Genomic DNA, 9,216 nt, shown 5'->3' with positions numbered 1-9,216 from the left:
TTTTGGTATTTGGATTTTTTGTATGCTGAAATGTACAATATATTCCTTGGGTTATTTATGTTGCTTTTTTTTCCTTGTATTTTTTTGTTTTTGTTTTGGTGTTTGGATTTTTTTCTATGTTGAAATGTTCAATTTCGTGCATCAACATGAAAGTGTTGCCGCTAAATGTTGGGTCACTGTTTAACTAGCCAACATTTGGTTTTTTCCTTTTTTTACGTTACACCTATAGTCCAGCCGGCCGGGCCACCCCAACCGACCTAGGTAATTAAATTAAAAAGGACATTAGATAAACATGAAAATATTCATTCCATATATCTCATGAGATCATAATTTATTTTAGTTTGTTATGTTCGTTATGTATATTAGATTAAAAAGGAAATTAGATAAACATGAAAATATTCATTCCATATCTCCTTATATTGATAGAATATTCGATGTAAATACCAAAGAATAGGTGATTTAAGATAATGATGGAAAACCTAAGAAATTAGGGTTTTCCTTAGAAATATATATAAATTACACCAAGCATAGAAAAAATTAACATAGAGTATTAAGAGGAAAAAATGAGTTCTGCTAAGAGGGACTGTAGAGATGAAACTGAAGAGAGGATCCAAAAATGTCCTCGACTGATGGCTGGTCCTCGTAAATTGAGGATTATCATTATTGTGGATGGAATAACTACTGTTCCTGGTATTCCTCTCGACGATGTAATTAGTTCTATTGTCAGTAGTGTTGACAATGATGATGTTCCTATTTATGCTGATGTTATTCCTGGTGTTCCTCTGGACGCTGTAATCAGTAGCATTGAGGATGCTGATGTTCCTGCTTATGCTGACATTCCTACTGTAAATGATGATGCTCCTGCTTCTATTATTGAAATTATTGATGAAGATCATCCCGATGTTCCGGATATGGCAGATAATCCAAAAGTTAACAAGCATGATCTTAACAAGCATGTGGAGCCTGATGAAGCAGAAAATGACAAATCTGAGGATGACAAGGCTCCCAAACATGCTGGTTGGAGTGATTAGGTTCACCTCAGCATTGCAAGAAGAATTGTTTGAAGATGGGGGATGGTTCATTTGATATATTTTTTTTTGATGATATGGTTTGATTTATCGATTTCATTTTGTGGAATCTTTGAAAGTTGTTTTCGTTTCTTGTTTCGTTTGCTACTTTTGTCATTTAGAAGAAGGTGATGTTTATGAATTCTTTTATTATTTAGGTATTGGAATCATGAAATAAATCAGATAATTATTTACAAGTTCATAGAGTTTACAGAATGCAATATACTCTTGCAAATTTATTTATTTATGAGGCGTGCATTCTTTTGGAAAAATAAACATAATTAGCTGAAAGAACGGAGGAAATGTAGAACAATACAATTTCCCCCTGTAAACAATAAGAATCAATTTATCACTTTAGGTCTGATCTTATTATCTCCTTGCCAATACTTTTAACAAAAATACGAGTTTGAACAAGTAAAGTGCTATTGAAAGTAAAATACTGCTATACGACGATGTTAATGATAATGATATTTGCGTGGAATTGGATGAGAATGAGGAACCAGACTAATCTGACAAATAACCAGACTCATCTAACAAGTTCTTTGCTTTTTAATCAGGGTTTTTGATGACCATTTTGTTTTCAGTGGTGGTTTTATTTATTTTTTAAGTACTGCACTAGATGGAGGCTTTTTGCGCTGATAGATAGGTTGACATTTATGTGATGAATGATTCACGTTGAACTTTATGTTTTCTGGAAATGATGAACATGAAAATGGATGGGTTTAGTTTATTTATCTTTATTAGCTTACTGTATGATTAGAATAATACGTTTCCTACATAGGTGCCACTAATAATTCATACGTTTCCTCCTAAACCAAGAATAATACAGGAGACAACCCAGCTTAAAATTATTAAGGTAAATATTATTCGAAATAGGAAAGTACTTTTTTTCTATAACCTCTTCTCGAGTTGGTTAGAGATAGGAAACAAAATTTCGAAAATTGTGGGAAACAATTTTATCATAACTGTACGATATATTCTCTCATAAAATAAGGAAACTAACCATATTGGTTACACATCAGAAATTTAGAAATAAAAAAAGAAAAACACCAAAAATCTTTTGTTTGGCGGGTGATGAAAATGGATTTTACTAGGAGGGATGATTTCAAAAGGAAAATCAATTCCCTCCTGATGGTTTGGTTAAATTACAAAAAGAAAAAGAAAGATGAGTTCGATCTACTTTTTCAGTTTTTATTACTCGATTCATTCTCTCTATGAAATCATAATTCTACTACAATCGTCTCTAATCTTTACAAGGAACCTACCTCTTCAGACTCGATCTTTGTTGTTGGTATTATTTCTACAACCCATTATCGAATGAATATTGAATTCATGTTAGATTTTTTTTTTCGATCTCATGGAATCAGATGTTAGATCTTATAGGTTTACTAGTTAAAGCATGATTAGGGTTTTATTTTATCACTTCTTATAGGTTTACTAGTTAAAGCATGAGTAGGATTTTTATTCTATTTTTATTATCTCTAATCTTTACAAGGAACCTACCTTTTCAGACTCGATCTTTGTTGTTGGTATTATTTATACAACCCATTATCGATGAATATTAAACTGATGTTAAATTTTTTATTCGATCTCATGGAATCATATGTTACATCTTATAGGTTTACTAGTTAAAGTATGACTAGGGTTTTTATTCGGCTGTATCAAAGAACAAGTTAATGACGATGAGAGGTGATTTTATTTTGTTACAACAATATTGTTTTAGTCTTAAATTACATGCATGAACTATTATAAGATTTAGGTAAGGATCTTTCTTTCATGTTACTTTACTAGTTAGTTAGGTTTTACAAAACTTAACGATGCTAATTGTTTTCTCGGGTTTTTGTTATTGTTTGGGTTTGATTTAGATGTAACTCTACTTTGATGGACGATGTTGTGTCAATCATATATATATATAAGGCTTCTCAAGATTTAATAATTTGAGTCTTTGTTACTTGGCGAGCCTGTAACTTCTGCATTTTAAGTTGCCACTTTTAATGATACCATGTTGCTAGTTGGCCAATTTGACTATCATCTTCAAGCTAAAAATGGATAATCATTATGTGGTGCTTTAATACTCTTGGCTTTTGTAACAAAAAGTTATATAAGACCGTTTAACCGGTACCTTTTGCTTTGTGGGTAACACAATATTCATGAGGATATTTTGTGTGTTGCAGTGATGTTTTAGCCTCAAGTTACGTGCATCAATGAGTTCATGTTTGTTTTCTTTTCATATAATAGAAAAGAGGTGTACCACATGTAGCCTATCCTGTTAGGTTTAGCTAATATTTTCCAAAATAAGCTCAAATTCCTAACTGAGATGCACGTACCTACACAGCTTTTGTCATGGCAAAATATGATTACAACGTGCCCCCAGAGGAGGACCAATGGGATGATGAGGTGGATTCTGATGGTGGCCATAGAATTGAATTCAGTAGTTACCTAGGCTATTTAGACCGTAATATGGTTGGCATAAAACATTTATGTTTGAAGGAAGTCCCTGCAACAACAAAACAAAATATGTGGGAGGAAATTCTGGTATGCATATGCGGTTATCAATTCGTCGTTTTTGTTGTCGAACTGTGAGTTTGTGATGAACATAAATTAGTTTTTATTGAAGTTTCATTATGAGGTGCCCCATGAATATAAGCAAGCGGTCATGAAGCGTCTAGTTGTTCAGCTGCAGGACTTCAGAAGGAAATTATACAATAATCATGTAAAACCCTTCCTGGAAAGACCGGAAAAACTAAAAACTTTCCCCAGAAAGTACGAAACGGTAATGGACCAAGAAGACTGGGAAGAATACCTTAAGTATGTACTAGAATCGCCTATATTTAAGGTATGTAATACACATTGCTTTTTCTAATTTGTGTTTCGTTCTTATTGTCTATCCCAGCATACTAATGAAATTATTTTTATTTCCTCTGCAAGAAAACAGAGGAAATATCACAATCCAAGTTCCTACATCGGACAGGACGAATACTCGGGATTAAAACTATAATTAGTAAGTATGTTGTCTTAAACCAGTTACATGATCTTAAACCATATGTATGAAATATAATATCAACTATATGAATCACGGATGCTAGGGTATATTTTGGAGAACCTTGTATATTTGTTACCTATTCAATTCATCAGTGTCTTCGCATTCATGCTCTAAGAAGCAGTCTCCTAATCTTATGCAGAACTCTACCAGTAATTCCCAACCAAATCCTTCAATATCTCTAGAGAAGTCGTGCACATCTATGGCAAAACCTATGGCTAAGACATCTAATGGAGTATTTTTTTTTATTATTTTTTTCTTCGTAAATCTATATTGCTAATCCTAGCATCTTCTTTTTATATGATGTTCATATGTCGTATCTCCGCAGAAAGCAAAATACGACTTTTGGAATGGATCTAGGAGAAACGTCGTTGCTAGAGGCAGTATTTTTCCTAAGGTGCCTAACCAGAAAATACATCGACAAGAGCTTCCTGAACACTGTTATGCTGCCAATATTCTGGAGGTCATAGATACATCATTTGTGTTAACAGAACCAAGTGGTGAGTTTAAGTTATTAGGGGAAGCTAAAGATGGTTTTGTGGAATGGCCGAAAGATAATTGTTCCATCGCTGATGACTTAGTTTCTTAGCTCTTTTGGTTTGTTAATCAAGTATATAAATTGTTTTACGTAAATCAATCGTGTATTCAGTTTGATTAAAGAATAAGTACGAGTTAGAAATATATTAACACCTAATGGAACATGAATGCCAGTGTAAATTAGAAAATTGATATTTGGTTACGAATTTTATTATGGGCGTCAGCTGTGAAAAATGGCGCGGCCTTCAGTGAAGTTGGCTTTATCACATTGTTGGAAAAATGACTTTTGTCCGTCTCTTGTTGAGAATTCATATGACAGACGAATAATTCGTATGACAGACGAATTCGCCTTGGATTTAGAATATATATATATATATATATATATATATATATATATATAATACATTTAATCTCTTGCTGCAGGAAACTCCACAACATGGAAAACCTCATAAGCAACCAGAACCAGTTTTAGATTTTGAGAAGAAATTGGACAGTGATAAACTGAATGAGGAGCACCTAGCAGTCAATCCACATTCGAGGAGTCATGCATTCAGACTTTGAAAAGCTTTCTCAGAAGACTAAAAAGGCGCAAAGAAGGTTGTATGCACCAACTGTGCAGAAGGCATACCAACTATCAGATGGGCAATAGAGGAAGACAAGGTTTGGCGCGTCGAGAATGTCACAACCTGATCCATTGCATGCAGAGACACCACCATCAAAAAAGTTGAAGAAAAACTGGTGATTTTTGGATAAATGCTCTTTAATATTTTTTTTTGCAAATTGTTAGACCAAAACTCAACATTTTTTACTGTGTTATTAATAATAATATGAATTTTGGCATATATGAATTTCGGATTTAACCACAATTTATAAAGTATATAAGAGAATTTGGATAGTGCCAGGTGGATGGTTTAGATGCGCCATATCTGAACGGCTTAGAGGCGTCACACGCGTAATATACACGCTTCGAGATTAATTAGCGTGGCTAAACATAACATAGAGACACATTAAGCAGATATAAATTTGCGTGGCTAAATATCATATAAAGCCACGCTATATGGCGTGTCTATAGGTTCTCCGATGAACGGCTCCCAACGTTACATGTGGACGGTCAACGTTACATCTGAACGGTCAATATTGCATCATCTTAAACGAGATCCAATGGTACCTAATACATCCACGTGGATGAAGGTAATTGTAAATTGGCGTGGCAAAATATCACATATAGCCACGCTATATGGCGTGTGTATAGGTTCTTCAATGAACGACTCACAACGTTACATGTGGATGGCGTAGGATGCATATAATTTAACGGTCAATATTGCATCATCTAAAATGAGATCCAACGATTCCTAATACGGCCACGTGGATCAAGGTAATTGCAAATTGGCGTGGCTAAATATCACATATAGTCACGCTCTTTGGGGCGTGTCTATAGGAAATCAGTGAACGGCTCACAACGTTACATGTGGATGGTGAAGGATACATATAATTGAATGGTCAATATTGCATCATCTTAAATGAGATCCAACGATTCCTAATACGTCCACGTGGATCAAGGTAATTGTAAATTGGCATGGCTAAATAGCACATATAGCCACGCTATATGGGGCGTGTCTATAGGATATCCAATCAACGGCTCACAACATTACATGTGGACGGTGAAGGATGCATATAATTTAACGGTCAATATTGTATCATCTTAAATGAGATCCAACGGTTCCTAATACGTCTACGTGGACCAAGGTAATTGGAAATTGGCGTGGCTAAATATCACATATAGCCACGCTCTATGGGGCGTGTCTATAGGATATCCAATGAACGGTTCACAACGTTACATGTGGATGGTATTCAACGGTTCCTAATGCAGCCACGTGGATGAAAGTAAGTGAAATTAGCGTGGCTAAAACATAACATATAAACACGTTAAACCTATAAGGCGTGTCTATCGGATAACCAATGGCTACGCCAAAAAGAAATTTGCATATCTAAAGTGAACCAAATAGGCACGCCAAAACGCAATTTGCGTGTCTATAGTGAATCAAATAGTCACGCCAAAAGCAATTTGCGTGTCTAAAGTGAACCAAATAGCCACGCCAACAAGCAATTTGTGTGTCTAAAGTGAACCAAATAGCCACGCCAAAAAGCAATTTGCGTGTCTATAGTGAATCAAATAGCAACACCAAAAGAAATTTGCGTGTCTATAGTGAACCAAATAGCCACGCCAAAACAATAAATCGTGTGTCTATAGAGTACCGGTACTTAAGTTTTTGGAACCCTATATAGCAACGCCTATATGGCTCTGGCGTGTCTATTTCATGCAGAAATAGACACGCATGGCAGGCGTAGCTATAAACTACCTAACACCACGCCATGTTACCTAAAACCATGCAAGCAGAAGTCACGCCTAGTCCAAATCGAAATGGCGTGACAAAACCCCTATGGACACGCCAATTTGGCGTGGCAAAAGGGTCTCTATGTACTAGTATAAAGGGGTTCATCACAAGAAGAAAAATAAAAATTTCCATCTTCTAAACCCTAGAACAAAAGTAGAAGATGATATATATCTATTAGAGAAATAAACGGAGTCCTTTTATAGACTTTTTTTCTTTCTCCACCCATTCCAAATCCAGGCCATATCACGCACAAATTATGGCAATCTCGCCAAAGACCAAACATGTCTAGCCCATACAACCAAAGCCCAAGTCCATCTAAGTCAGCTTCTTGATCGGTGAGTCAACTCGTATGAATACCGATTCAGGCAGAGTTTCCCCTGTTTCTGTTCAGTTCCCCCAACATCTTAACCTGCAATTCAACACCAACTACAATAACAGCTACCACTGCATAGCACCACAATCCACGGCCTGCGGCAACTCCAGTTCCGCCACCCCACTGAGACAGTAGCAAACAGAACTCCACCTGCACTTGCTCCAATCCAAGACAACCTGCAATGCCTCAACTAAAGAATGAGCTCTAACCCCTCTAAATAGCATCACTGCCTTCTTCTGAATTTCGTCTCTTCCTCCCTGTAACTCAACAACTCCATAATCTCTGCTCTATTCATTGCAGTTGCAACCTGTCCTAAACATACAACTAGTCTTCACTGCAATGCACAACATAGCATCAGCCCTTCTGATGAACAACAAACCAACACCTTCTTGTATTCCATCTGCAGTTTAGTTCACTGCATCAGCAACAACTTGCATTCTTGTACAAGACCAGAAGCTCAAACTCATTTCCACTGCTTGCTTCCATCTGGGGCCAACCAAAACCTCCATTTCCTTGCCTCATATTACCACAAGTTGCAATCTCATACATAACCTTAGTCTCTTCTTCTGTAATTCACACCAACTATACCATTCTCCATCTCACTGAACTGCAACTTCTCAACCTCTTAAATGTCTTCACCAATTCCTCGATCAACGCAAACCCATAAATCAGTCACCCAGATCATCATCAAAACAACCTCAAACCTTAATTGCACTCAGGAACCCTAAATTCCCAATTCATTCTCACCAAAATCAAACAAAACTCAATTGAGTTTAACCCATCTTCAATTAAAGAAACTCTAACTCAATTTCACGATTCACCCAAATCATCTCAAATTCTTAAGCTTTGATTCTTGTCCGCTGCTTCAGTCAATTGCAGAAACAAATTGAAAACCTAATTTCTTTACTGTTATTTCAAATTAACGAATCTGTAAATTCCTTCTTCTCCAATGAATACACAGACTCGAACCCATTTTTCGCAGCAATTTCAAATCACCACTTTTCTCTCATCTGTTTGATTTGAAAATCTCACAGATCCCCTTTTGTTCTTCAACAGCTGAGAACGAAAGAAAAAAGTCCTCTGAGCTTCCCAATTTCATCTCCCCATCTCTGTGTTCATCATTCCTCTCTCATTCTCCATGAAAATCCACTGCCACTTTCTCTCTTCTCTAACAGAAGCAAAAAACTGAAATTGGGGAAGAAAATGATTTTCTTCTTCTCGACCAGGTTGCAAGTACGGCAGGTATTCAGGCACCCCGGATGATGGATATGGGTCACCCAGTGGCAATTTGGCTAGTCAGTTCCAGAGCACCGACAACTTAATTCTTCAACTCAACTGTCAGTTATGGGAAACTGACAGATCATTTTTCACCTACTCCTTGCGTAACCTAGCATTTTTGCCATTTTCGCTTCGTGGGCTCATTTCTCCTTCTTTTGCTTCAAACAACTCCATTGCACCTAATAAGCTCAAAATTAAACATAAGAAATGCAATTCACAAGGATAATAGCAAAGAAAGCATAAATATTAGATATAAAATTAGGTGTTTTACAACACCTATCGGCCTCTGGTTTTAAGCTGTGTGTCCAGTCGCACTATTGTTTTCAACTAGATAATCATTTTCTTTTCATGAGTTCCATGCCAAGATTGATAAACAAAAACATACCTTTTCCTGTATTAATATATATTTCACTAGTTTTCAAGTTAGTGTTTGGCGAGTTAATAACACGTAAAGCTAACCACAAGAGTAAACCATTTCTACCAGTTCCATTTTTCTGAAACAATTGAGCTTCTTCAACCTAAAAA

The sequence above is a fragment of the Papaver somniferum genome, unplaced genomic scaffold (genome assembly GCF_003573695.1).
Source record: "Papaver somniferum cultivar HN1 unplaced genomic scaffold, ASM357369v1 unplaced-scaffold_135, whole genome shotgun sequence".
NCBI lineage: Eukaryota > Viridiplantae > Streptophyta > Magnoliopsida > Ranunculales > Papaveraceae > Papaver > Papaver somniferum.
The sequence above is the reverse complement of the archived record's forward strand: the minus strand, read 5'-3'. Positions refer to the sequence as shown.